The following is a 13202-nucleotide window of genomic DNA, read 5'->3' on the forward strand; positions in this document are numbered from 1 at the left end:
AAGTAGCTCATAGTGCCACTGTGTACCACAGGAAACAGTGGAGGAAGAACACCTGGTGCTGGCTGTCTTCCAGATTCCCACCTGCCTGTGGGACACCCAGGTGAAATTGGCCAGTAGGTAATTTTACAGGAATGTTTGGCTTTTTTAGGGTAGAGGTATGGGGTCTGAAATACATTTGGACATGATTAGCCTATAGGTGAGAGTCAAGACCTAGAGTGGGTTAGATGGCCTGGGAGATGTTGGTTAAGATATTTAATAATCCCAAGCCTCAGTTTCTTTCTGTGGGCAGTGGCAGTGATATCTACATCGCAGCATTATCTTAGGTCAAATGAATGTGAACAGGCCTGAAAAATAGCAGAGCATCATATAAACTGAAAATATTATCACTGATATTTCATTGCTATAGTATCAGCATCTTCTCTAACTAAACAGCTTAAAATATTCCTCAAAAAGACCAAAATTTTATGCTAATATTCCTTCATTATCTCATTGTTTACCCTTCCCCAGGCAGAGGTCAAGAGTTAAATAGAAATAGGTGTTGATATCCAGACTTTGAGTAGAAATTGAGAAGATTAGACTAATTCATAAACATATCTTAGGTTTTCAGATACATGTGGCAGGAGACGAGGCAGGACTGCTGTGCTGTTGTGCAACTTGACATCTAAAAGTATTAACAGGAAAACAATTTTCAGATATTCTGACCACTGGAAAGTAAGGAAGGGAAAATTTAGAAAAATTTGAGAGAAAAAGTCGAGTTATGATCAGGAAACCCCCTGATTGTCAAAATGAAAGGCAGGGGGAAGCCAAGATACCTTTAGAAAAATATCCAAAGCAAAGTTGCTGAATGCCAAATTTAGGAGATCTGTTTTGATTGAGTAAAAGCATGAAATACCTGACAAAGGGGTTTTTTTGTGGTCTGGTTTTTTTTTTTTTTTTTTTGAGGGGGGGTCATTTTCAGCTTCATAAGGTTAGATTTTAAAAACAGCTTTCTTAGATTCATTTTTGTTTTTTGAATGATGTTCCTATAACCAACTCCATGTATTAGAGACTGGGCAGAAAGATTAAGACACACATTTCTGCTGTTTTCAATTTTCAATACAGTGTGATATGGAGGCGATGGCTCAGTGCCCGTCCAGTCAACCCATTTTATTTTCTAGCTTTTATTAATTGATGACTGGATTCATAGGTGTGTCTACTGTGCAAGTAGCCACCATGATTCAGAAGTAAAATGGGAGGCTGATGGGTCACCTGGTTCTAGAAATTTGCTTACCATGTTCCAATAAATCAACTCAGGTTCAGGTCAGTCAAATAATAGTATGTCCTTAGCACCACATGTGCATGGTTGTGGGATTGCATCTCCTCAACCCAAGTGGCTGCTTCCTCTCCCCACCCCCCAGAGCCCTTCACAGCTGAGGACAACATGCCCTTCAGTCCAGGAGCCAGAAAAAGAGTTAACAGCAGATCTTAAATTCTCCCACCCCACAAGCTGCCCCATTTTCCTCTCTGCCCTCCTAGACTTTTAATCCCTCACCATTCAAAGGCCACCCTCCTGCCAGCCCTCCATGCACTTTCGCTTGAAAGGGATTGGGGAAGGGCAAATGACCCAGGGTGCAGCTTTGCCCCACTCCTTATCTTTCCCTGATTTCAATGGCTTTCCTCTCTCCCTTTCAGCCAGCTTGTATGTCAGTGGAGACTGTTTCCTTGTCTCCTCCAATCTATCTCCTTCTGTCCTCAGATTACTTCCCGGAGAGGATGGGACTGAGTGAAGAAAGAGACAAGTTTGACTCTGAAGTGGTACTCACTGTGGTGATTACAAGTGCAGTGATGGCTGCACACTAGTCTGGTAAGCAGGAGTGTAGATGAGAACAAGATTGGCCTGTGTTGATAACCTTTGATGCTGGATGGTGGAGACACAGGGTTTCTTTACACTCTTCTCTCTGCTTGTGCATGTTTGTGACTTTTCATAATAAAAAGGTGAAAAGTAAAATAGTTGGAATTTGGAAATACTGTGAATTTACAATAATACTTCTTTTTTTTTTTTTTTTGCCAGGTAACGTGAATAAATGCATGCTATTTACAATGTAAAAAATGCAGGAACTGTTCTATGAGAACATTGCTGGTTTGGATCTCTCCTTTCCTCCCACTGCCGACTCCAGTCTTGGACAGAGTTATCTGGTACTTTTCCTGCCTGGTTTTAATCAGAATTGCCCTACACTTCCTTCCTGCTGAAGGGGCACCTTTCTTCCTGTCTGTTACAAATTGGAAAGGGTAACCCTTGTTATAAGGCAGTTGCCATTCAAACCTAACTGAACCTTCCCTTGGCCTAAGGTCTCCTTCCACCCCAGCTATGATTTTGCTGTGACAGGGAGTTGCTGCTTGTCATTCTTGTCCTTAAATTCTCCCTTTGGGCATCTCCAAATTAAATAATCCTTTTTTGTCCAGCTTTTTCACAGGCCTCTGATGTTTGACAAAGAAATGTCTAGAGCTTCTCTCATACTGAAAAGATACTTATCAATATTAAGCATGAAAAAACAAATTTCAGATATAAAAGATTATTTTCAGTTGAGACCACATTGTGATTGAGAAACTTGAAGACAAGTAACTTTATAAGTCAAAAGATAAGTAGCCACCTGCAAGAACTGCAGATGTTTGGGGCAGAGCAATTCTCGCTCAACTTCTAAACGTGCTCCCCAGTACCTGGGCTCAGCACCTAGTAGGTCCCCCAAAGAAGGCCTAGCATCATCAGTTACCTTGCAGAATGGTGGCAGCCCTGATAGAAGACAGCTAATCAAAACCTAAGGCTGGCCATAGAAATGTTCCTTTTCTAACAATAGATGCCCATTCTTCCTAGAAGGTATAGGACAACATATGATAATGATTGCATTGAGAGAGTGAGAGAGTGCTCATTAGGGGCCAGCCACTATGCTAAACCCATCACCAACTTCTCTACTTTTCATCCTAAACCACTGCCTGCCCTTCACCCTACCCACATCCCATTAACTTAGTTAAGAGTGTGGACTCAAAAGCCAGTCTGCCTAAGGCACAAGGTAGACCTCTTGTACCTTAGTCCCCACATCTGTAAAATGGGTATGATAACCATAAATTCTTCATGAAATTGTTGTGAGGACTCAAAGAGGTACTATATATTAAGCTTTAATAAATTATTTTTTTAATTTTCTTTTTAAAAAATATTTTATTTATATTTTTAGAGAGATGGGAAGGGAAAGAGAGGAAGAGGACCATGTGTGGTTGCCTCTTGTGTGCCCCCCACTGGGGACCTGACCTGCAACCCAGATATCTGTCCTGACTGGGAGTCGAACTGGCCATCCCTTGATTCATAGGCCACCATGCAATTCAGAGCCACACCAGCCAGGGTATATGTTACCCTTTTAGAACAGCACCTTGCATGTAGTAAAGGTTAAATAACTGTTAGCTATTAATGTTGTTGTTTCGAGAGACACAAATGTGTCAGATTTTGTGCGTCTTTAAATATTTTCTATACTTTTTTCCAGTTCATTTTAGACTCTTTTAAGCCTTTTTGTAAGTTAACTAACTTCTCTTTGTCTATTGAAATCACAGGATTATCATAATCAATCCTATTGAATGGCTATCTTTCAGCATCCTTTTTCTAAGGAATTTGACAAGGGAGAGGGAAGTAATGGTGGCTCCAGCCACATTCCTCTCTGTAGATAGTAATCACAAATCTATCCATGCTGACATTGAGAGAACATCATCAAGGTTTAGTACTAACCTAAAATGAAAACATTGTGTACATATTTATGTATCGCCATTATCTATATAAGTAAATTTCTAAATAAATTGTACATGTAATATTATATGTTTATAATTTAATAATCTACTTACCCAAACTGTAATGATAGTTGCACAAATCTGCAGTATACTAAAAATCATTGAATTGTACCCTTTACACAAGTGAATATTATGATATGTATAATATATATATACACACACACACATTCTATTAGAGGACAAAATGGGATTCAGCCACCTGCCTCCATACACAACCATTAAACAGAGATTGGTGGAGAAGGAAATAGGGTTTATTAACACGGTGCCCAATTTGGGGTATGGGAGCTCCCTTGCTCCAAGCCATTCTGTTCTGCAAAACACAGAAATCCCCTTGTCCCCCAAAAGACTGAAATCCAAATCCATGCCCAGAGACCCCCACCCTCCGTTCTTATTTGTAGTCCAAGGCTGCTACATGGATGGGTCTCCATCTCTCCAGCTCCATGCTCTCTCCCTCTCTGGAGTGCACACTTGTGAGGCCAGCATCTCCATTGCCCCACCGCAGCTTCCTCTCTCTCCCAGGGCCAGGTGCACTGCCAGGTCACTGCAGCCGGTCATGTGATGGACTCAGTCTGCTGGGCCCCAGTATCCAGGGCTGTTTGTGCCCTAGGGGCGACTAACGATTCTGGCCCACTCACATGTGCACCACTCTCAGGGCAAGAGAATGGGAGCAGCCCAGGACCCGTGCTGTGTGCTGTGGGGCTGCAGTGTCCCACCTGAGCCTGCCTCTGGTGAGATGCACATCGTACACGAACCTGCTCCAGAACGTGCAAGCAGGGCAACAGAGGAGCCATGAGCTGGGCCCATAATCCTGCGCATAGGACTCAGCCTCCGTGAGCTGGCTCCCAGCCCTGCAAGAAAAGGAATGCAAAAAGGGAAGGGCTTTTGCAAGCTCTCCATTTTAAATCTCTTCCCCAAAACCCTACTCACTGTGGGAGTGTCCAAATTCCCAGCAAGTATGGACCAATGTCCACCATGAGCAACAGCCCACACTGCATCTCTGCCCCTTCTCCCGCCTCCATGATCCAGAAGCAGGTAGGAGGGTTTTCTAGTTGCACAGGGGCACTGCATCTTTGCCCAGGGTTGGGCGTCACCTTGTTACAAGTGTGTTGTGACCTTTTCAGCCCCAAGCAGGCTCTGTGCAAGTTGTCTTTGGCTGTGCCAGGCTGTGCTTCTTGGGTGCTGGAGCAATGCACTCTAGTGCCCGGCTATCTTGTATACTGTTTTCTGAGCGTGCGGAATGACTGTCACGTGGTTTTGGCTGTGATTTCAATTGGCACTTTCTGATCCATCCTGGGAGGGTCTCTCCAGGGAGTGCAGGCTCTGGCTCTGCCTTGGGGTTTCTCCCCACTCCCTTGATATCTGGCCAGACCCCTCTGCTACAATCCAGTATGTGCATTATATCTCAATAAAGCTTTTTAAAAAATACTATTCTACAAGATATTCTGTATAAATAAACAAACAGTGTCTGGAAGAAAATACACTAACCTGTTAACAGTAGTTGTTATAAGGGGAAGTCTTCATGAGGATAACTTCGATTTTGTATTCTACACGCTTCTGTACCTGGATGCTTTACAACAAGCAAAGATTGATATATTTTTACATATTTGTGGTTTCTTTTGTTCACTGCTGTTACTCTGGTACCTGATTCAGTACCTGCATGTAACAAGTTTAATAAATATTTGTCAAATGAATGGATAAATAAATTATATATTCTTTAAAACATTTATTTCTTTTTGGAGAGAAGGGAAGGGAGGGAGGAAATGAGGGAGAGAAACATCAATGTGAGAGAGGAGACTGAACCATAACCCAGGCATGTGCCCTGACTAGGAATTGAACCAGCAATATTTTGCTTTATAGGGTAAAGCCCCAACCAAATGAGCCACACTGGCCAGTGTGATAAATTATATTTTATATATAACAAATCAAACAGTGTGCACAGTAACTTGGTAGGTTTGTGTATGTCATTCTCAAACTTGTTAATTTTTAAAGTCCATTTCCAAAATCAATTTAGGGAGGGGATACTTTTCAACAATTTGAGAACAATTCTTGGAATCCTTTGAATGGGTCCTGGCTTTAAAAATTCAGGCTCTGCAGTTGACTTGTAGCTGCAAAATTTGGCTGCAAAAGGATTATATCTTTTATTCAATCTGTTATAAAGCATATATATAAATTTATTTTTCTTATCTAATATAAGAAAATGGGATGCTAAATGGTGATTCTATTTGTATTTGGTATTTACTTAAAATTACCTGATTGAAGTTTTTTTTTAAAGTAGTAGAAGTAAGTCTATTGGTAGTTTTCAATCTAGGTTAAAATCTGTGTTTGAACTTCTCCCTTCCTAATAAGCTTGTTTTACTTATATTAAAGTAAATACTTACTGGTAAGTATCTAAAATTGTGGAATATTATTGTCTATATTTGTGTTTAAGCATGCTTACTAATCATGTTATGATTATTTACAATTATTGGACATTATCTTGCTGCTTGCTGAAGTGGAAGTTACTTGCAATTTTTATTTAATGCATTTATAAATATATAAAATAATATTATCTGGATTTTAATCTCATCTTTCCTCTAAAACAGTGGTTCTTAAACCTTTTGGCCATAAAACTCTTAAGGATCTTATGAAAGTGATGACTCTCTACACTAGAAAACGTACACATTTTAAGATGATCCCAAACCTCAAGTTAACTCTTCTTCTAAATCATTTAGATGCATGAAGATAACCACAGATTTGTTCACATCCATAGTTTACATATATATTTAACTCAAAAGCATGTAATTTAAATAAGGGTCCTACCTTTTGTATTGATGGTGATTTTCATGTTTAACCTGTGGCCCCTCAAGCAAATAATTCCTTTATTAGAATATCATACTTCTGTAGGTAAGAGATACTAACTAAGGTGACTTGAATGATTGGCAGACTGAGAAGATTCACGTTAACCAAACCTCAGTGGCTTGGGGCAGAGTTTCATTTTGTTTAAGTGAAGTTGTTACCAAATAGGAACTGGGCCCAGAGTGAGTCTGCCTTGGGCCGGCCTATAGTGTATGGGTTCTTGACTTTGTGCAGGAAAGATTTCACAACATGAGTCAAGGTGATTTTGAGAGTACATTTATTAAAGCTGGGGACAGTGAAACAAGAAAGGGCTTAGCATAGAAGAATCAACGGGAGAACCAAGGTGGGGCTGCTTTAGCTCACTAGAAAGTCAGACAAAGGTGGCCTTGGAGACAGGTTCGGGGTTTCCCCAGGATGAACTGCCACTGCCCATTGCTCCCCTGGTTGCAAGTCACATGGGGACCCTTAGAGTTTAGGAGATGCTCACCTGAGAGAGAACAAAGATGTGGGCTTGCTCCTGAGAGGGAGAGTGTACCCTGAGTCCTTCACCTTGAGAGATTTAAAGGCTGGGAGTTTAGTGGAGGTCTTAGGAGAGGATCTCAATAGAATATTCATCAGCTTTATACTGATAAGCCAAATTGATGTTTATTCTCTTAACTTCATCTGTCCTTGATGTGGTTGGCACAAATGGCACTAATTGGATTTCTACTATCTATCTTCCTGAATACAGTGATTTAAGCTTTTTATCCTCTGGTTGAGGAGGAAAAGTGTAAACCACTTACTCTCAACTGTCCTAGGTTATGGAAGATAGGATTTTGAATTTCCTAGATGGCTGTAACCTGCTTGGTCACTTAACTGTTTATCTCCGTTTCCCTATTCCCCTTGTCTTGGCTTACTAACCTGTCACAAAGTCAGCAGTTTGATTTATCCTTCCAATAAAGTCATTAGATAATTATTTAAAGGTGATGTAACTAAAGGATTGGCTTCTCAAGACTCTTTTTTGGTCTTAAAATCTTAAGAAGTTCAAGACTAGCAATGATGGTTTTTAAGAGAAAGGGAGTCTACAATTTGTAAAAGGCTATTTCTTACACTTTTTGCTTCTGCGAAAACAAGGGAAGGGGATTGTGGTTTTGAAGTGTGGTTTGGAGAATGTGTTGGGACAGACTACAAGCAGCTTGAAAGACAGTGATACCAAGGGAAACTCAGTTCAAAACAAGAACACAGAGAAACAAAGAAGGCACTGAATTAAGGATTAGGGATGGGTGATAGCTGCATTTCTTGAAAACTGATGATCGACTTTCTGTTGACAAACCACCCGGTCTGGAGGTAAAAGATTCAATGGACCCGTTTCAGACTTTCAGTACGTCCATCATTCAGTTTCCATTAGTGGGAAGAGAGAAGGGGTTGGGGTGATTTCTGACCTTATTTTCAGGGCACAGAATTTGCTAACTTCCTACACTAAGTAAGAAACTTCTCTAGATTTGTGATATTTGGGGCAAGAACTATTAGAATTGTATTTGCTCCATAACTAGACTTGGGGAATAAAAACCCAAAGGAGACAGAGTGAGTGATGATAATCTTGCAGAGAAAACCAAACCCAAGCAATCTCCGCAGAGCCCCTGACAGCTATTAAACTCTTCAGTCTCTCCCACTCCTGCTGGATCCCAATGGGATAAGGAAAAGTAAATGAGAAGATAAACTCCAAAGGAAGACCATTGAATTTGTTCAACCAAAGTCCTTGGAGGGAATATTTTTGTAGGTTAAAGAAAATGGAGTAAGTGGTGGATTCAAGAATGAAATAAACATTGAATAATCATTTGAGGTGTGTAGCTAGCTGTGAGCAAAAAGAGAGGGAGGTAGGTTGGTGCAGTGGCACTGAACAAACATCTTCACACCGGAGGGTCCTGGCCATATTTAAAGGACAAGAGGAAGGAGCCAATGAATAGAAAGAGCTAGGGGATAATTTTGGAAAAAGAAAAGATGACTATAGACCTTAAGGTCCCTATTTAGGACTGAAGGGAAAGAAGGCTGGGGAAAGAATGGTTTCCCTGTGTATAAGAATGTTAGCACTGAATTTCTAAGAAGAGTAGAAGACATTACATATGAAGTTGTGGGGATGATGAGGATATTGGTGAAATGTGTGTGTTAGGAGGATGGGGGTTATTGATCTAATGGAAGAAACATATCTGTATAAAAGAATAAATAACCATCAGCCTGAAGTTGTCCTTAAAGAAAAGAAAGTACCAACATTCGTTGAATTGTCTTTCCTCTTAAATGCCTCAAAGTTTCAAGGAAATTGTCTGGATTGAATATACTGTACTTTAGAAAATCCAACAACAAAAATGCTACTCCTCATTTATCAAGTCTTTGCAATAGCTTAGCTTTTTAGCTACAAATAGGAAGGCAAGTGAGAAGACTGGATTCTGGGTCAATTCCCCTGCACAGTTTTTTAGAAAGCTTTTATTCATTTCTCAGTTTCTGAAATGCCAGGTACTTTTACATAAATTCATTTCCTAGATATGTGAGTTTTATGGCAATTGCCAACATTGCCTGCTTGCCACAGGTACCTAGTAGCTGTCAGGGATAGAACAAGCAGTGCAAGGAGGAGGCCCATGCGTCAGATTGTGTGTGTAGACTTATTGTTGGAAAGGCAGTTAGTTATTAGGGACTAGAGTTTTGTGAGTATTTGATAGGAGGTCTGAAGGCAGAAGTTGATGTAGAGATGACCTGCATTTGCTATCAGGAGCAGTAAGCATTAAATAAACAGGCAGAACTTCTCAGGAAAAAATTCTTATCTTCAACTTGTACCCTCTTCCTTCATTTGGCTGCCACTTCTTCTTCAGGTACCCAATGGTGTCATAAAAATTTATTTGGAAACAATAAAATTCTAAATTCACTGCAAGTTAATGTACATCAACTTTAGAGCTAAAAATGTGAATGGTACATTAGGCTGCATTACAGAAGTAGAGCAGCAGAAGAGAGGAGGCAATAGTTTCACCTTCCATCAAAAGGACTATGTGCTGTTTTAGGCCTCTTATTTTGAGAGGAACACTGACTGACTTAAGACAGTGAGAGAATAGCTAGGGCCACCATGTTATCTGAGGAATGACTAAAGGCCTGGGAAAAGAAGACCAGGTGACTATCTTCAGATTTGAAGGGTTGTCTGCCCTGTGAAAGAGAGAAGTCTTTTTTAGTGTTGTTGTAAAGGGCAAAACCAAAAGCAATAGGAGACAGTGAACAAGGGATACATATTGGATCAAAATGAAAAAGAAATTTCTACTAATCAGAGTTATTCAAAACTGGAATGGGAAAAAAGTAAGTTGCAGAACAGGATTAGACACAGAATCCTATTGCAGTATGAAATTGTACACAAAGGTCTTTCATCAGTGGAGGGACAAGATTGTTGGTTTAGAAAAATGATGCTGACTGGGGAGAACCAAGATGGCGGCATAGGTAGACACACTGCACCTCCTCGCACAACCAGAACTGACAGAAAAATCGAACAGCAGGGAAGTCCGACACCAAGTAGATAAAAAAGAAACATACATCCAGACCGGTAGGAGGGGCGGAGATGGGCACCAGGGCAGAGAGGACTCGCTTGGCCGTGGCAGGACCCAGACTGGCGACGAAAGGGGCAGGCAGTCTGACCACTAGCAGACCCTGCGGCCCCACATTCGCGCACAGATAAACCGAGAGGGCCAGACTCAGGGTGGCGGAGAACGGGGCAGGCAGAGCGGCGGGTAGCACCCCACAGCCCCACACTCGCGCACAGATAAACCGGGACGAACGGCGGGGAGCGAAGCAGACCGCATAACCCAGGGCTCCAGCACGGCGAAATGAAGCCCCAAACCTCTGATTGAAAGCGCCCTTGGGGGTTGGGGCGGCAGCAGGAGAGACTCCCAGCCTCACAGGAGTGGTCGTTGGAGAGACCCACAGGGGCCTAGAGTGTGCACAAGCCCACCCACGCGGGAACCAGCACCAGAAGGGCCCAATTTGATTGTGGGTAGCAGAGGGAGTGACTGAGATCCAGCAGAGTGGAGCAGGCGCCATTGCTCCCTCTCGGCCCCTCCCCCACGTATAGCATCGCAGCACAGCAACCAGCGTTACCCTGCTCGGGTGAACACCTAAGGCTCCGCCCCTTTAAGTAACAGACATGCCAAGACAAAAAAAAAAAAAAAAAAAAGGCCCAAATGACAGAACACTTCAAAGATCCAGAAAAAATACAACTAAGCAATGAAGAGATAGCCAACCTATTGGATGCACAGTTCAAAACACTGGTTATCAAGACACTCACAGAATCAGTTGAATTTGTTCGAAAACTAGATGAAAAAAGGAAGCCTATGCTAAGAGAAACAAAGGAAAACGTACAGGGAACCAATAGTGATGCGAAGGAAACTGGGACTCAAATCAATGGTGTGGCCCAGAAGGAAGAAAGAAACATCCAATCAGAAAAGAATGAAGAAACAAGAATTCGGAAAAATGAGGAGAGGCTTAGGAACCTCCAGGACATCTTGAAATGTTCTAACACCCGAATTATAGGGGTGCCAGAAGGAGAAGAGGAAGAACAAAAAATTGAAACTTATTTGAACAAACAGTGAAGGAGAACTTCCCTAATCTGGCAAAGGAAATAGACTTCCGGGAAGTCCAGGAAGCTCAGAGAGTCCCAAAGAAGCTGGACCTAAGGAGGAACACACCAAGGCACATTATACTTACATTATCCAAGATGAAACAGAAGGAGAGAATCTTAGAAGCAGCAAGAGAAAAGGACACAGTTACCTACAAAGGAGTTCCCATAAGACTGTCAGCTGATTTCTCCAAAGAGACCTTACAGGCAAAAAGGGGCTGGCAAGAAGTATTCCAAGTCATGAAAGGCAAGGGCCTACATCCAAGATTACTGTATCCAGCAAAGCTATCATTTAGAATGGAAGGGAAGATAAAGTGCTTCTCAGATAAAGTGCTTGACCTCAGATAAGGTCAAGTTAAAGGAGTTCATCATCACCAAGCCATTATTATATGAAATGTTAAAGGGATTTATCTAAGAAAAAGAAGATAAAAAATAGGAACAGTAAAAATGACAGCAAACTCACAGTTATTAACAACCACACCTAAAACAAAAACAAAAGCAAACTAAGCAAACAACTAGAAGAGGAACAGAACCACAGAAATGGAGATCACATGGAGGGTTATCAATAGAGGATTGGGAGGGGGAGAGAGGGGGGAAAGGTACAGAGAATAAATAACATAAATGATAGGTGGAAAATAGACAGGGGGAGGGTAAGAATAGTGTAGGAAATGTAGAAGCGAAAGAACTTATAAGTATGACCCATGGACATGAACTATAGGGGGTGAATGTGGGAAGGAGGGGGTGGGCAGGATGGAGTGGAGTAAAGGGGGGGAGATGGGACAACTGTAATAGCATAATCAATAAATATATAAAATAAAATAAAATAAAATAAAATAAATAAAACACTACCAAAAAAACAAAAAAAAAAGAAAAAGAAAAATGATGCTAGCAGGAAGTTAGAAGGTGCATAAGAGAAGAAGGCAAAGATGGCCAGTTAATAGGCCATTGAAATAATCCAGGCAAGAAATGAGAATATCTTAAGCTGGGGTAGTAGCAGTGAGCAATCACCATTAGAGATGACCCAACTGTTCATCAAAAGGTGAATAGACTAACAAGATGTGGTCCCCAAATATCGTCATTTTGTTCAACCTCGTTTTGTTAGAACATTGATGAGATGCCATAGGAACTTAACTCTTCATATAAATTAGGCTGTGGTAAAAGTGGTCTGTTATACATTGTTTTACTTAAAGTGGCAGAATCTATTGATGACATTAAGTGAGGACTTACTATACAGTGAGATGTTACTCACCCTTAACAAAGAAAGGAAATTTTGACACATGCATAATGTGGGTGAACCTTAAAGACACTATGATAGATAAAATAAACCAGTCACCAAAGGACAAATACTGTATATGACTCCACTTATATGAGTTACCTATAGTAGTCAAATTCATAGAGACAGAAAGTAGAAAGGTGGTTGCCAGGGGCTTGGAGTAGAGGGGAATGAGGTGTTAGTACTCAATGGGGACAGAGTTTCAGTTTTGGAAGATGGAAAAGTTCTGGAGATGGATTGTGGTGATGGTTGCACAGAAAATGTACTTAATGGCATGGAACTGTACACTTAAAAATGGTAAACTTTATGTTATATATATTTTACCACAATTTTAAAATTACACTTCTGAATTTTTTTAAAAGGGAGAGATGTAAATTTGAGAAAGAGTTTAAAGATTTGAAGAAGGAAGACTGAAGGTAGTTGCCAAGCTGTCTAGCTTAGCTGACTAGGTAGACAATGAGGCCACTAGCCGAGAAAGAGAACAATGACCAAAAAAGTGAAACAGCTTGGGAGGAGATTATGAGCTCAGTTTTAGAAATGTGAAATTTGAGTGGCCTGAAGAACATTTCAGTTGGAGATTTTTTTTATCCTTACCCAAGGACATTTTTTCATTGCTTTTAGAGAGAAAGAGAGAAAAAAGAAACATCAATGAGAGAGGGA

General features: G+C 41.0%; 1 long non-coding RNA gene across 1 annotated transcript in view; it reads left to right on the top strand.

Moving 5' to 3' along the window:
* The window catches only part of LOC139440796 (uncharacterized), a 102234-nt gene extending 96804 nt beyond the window's left edge, over positions 1-5430 (top strand). The window contains exons 3-4 of the long non-coding RNA XR_011651008.1: positions 1736-1843; positions 2051-5430. This is a non-coding gene — a long non-coding RNA (uncharacterized lncRNA). The remainder of the gene's footprint in view (positions 1-1735; positions 1844-2050) is intronic.
* The last annotated feature ends 7772 nt before the right edge of the window (positions 5431-13202 follow it).

This window comes from Desmodus rotundus, chromosome 3 (genome assembly GCF_022682495.2).
Source record: "Desmodus rotundus isolate HL8 chromosome 3, HLdesRot8A.1, whole genome shotgun sequence".
In the NCBI taxonomy this organism is placed as follows: Eukaryota; Metazoa; Chordata; class Mammalia; order Chiroptera; family Phyllostomidae; genus Desmodus; species Desmodus rotundus.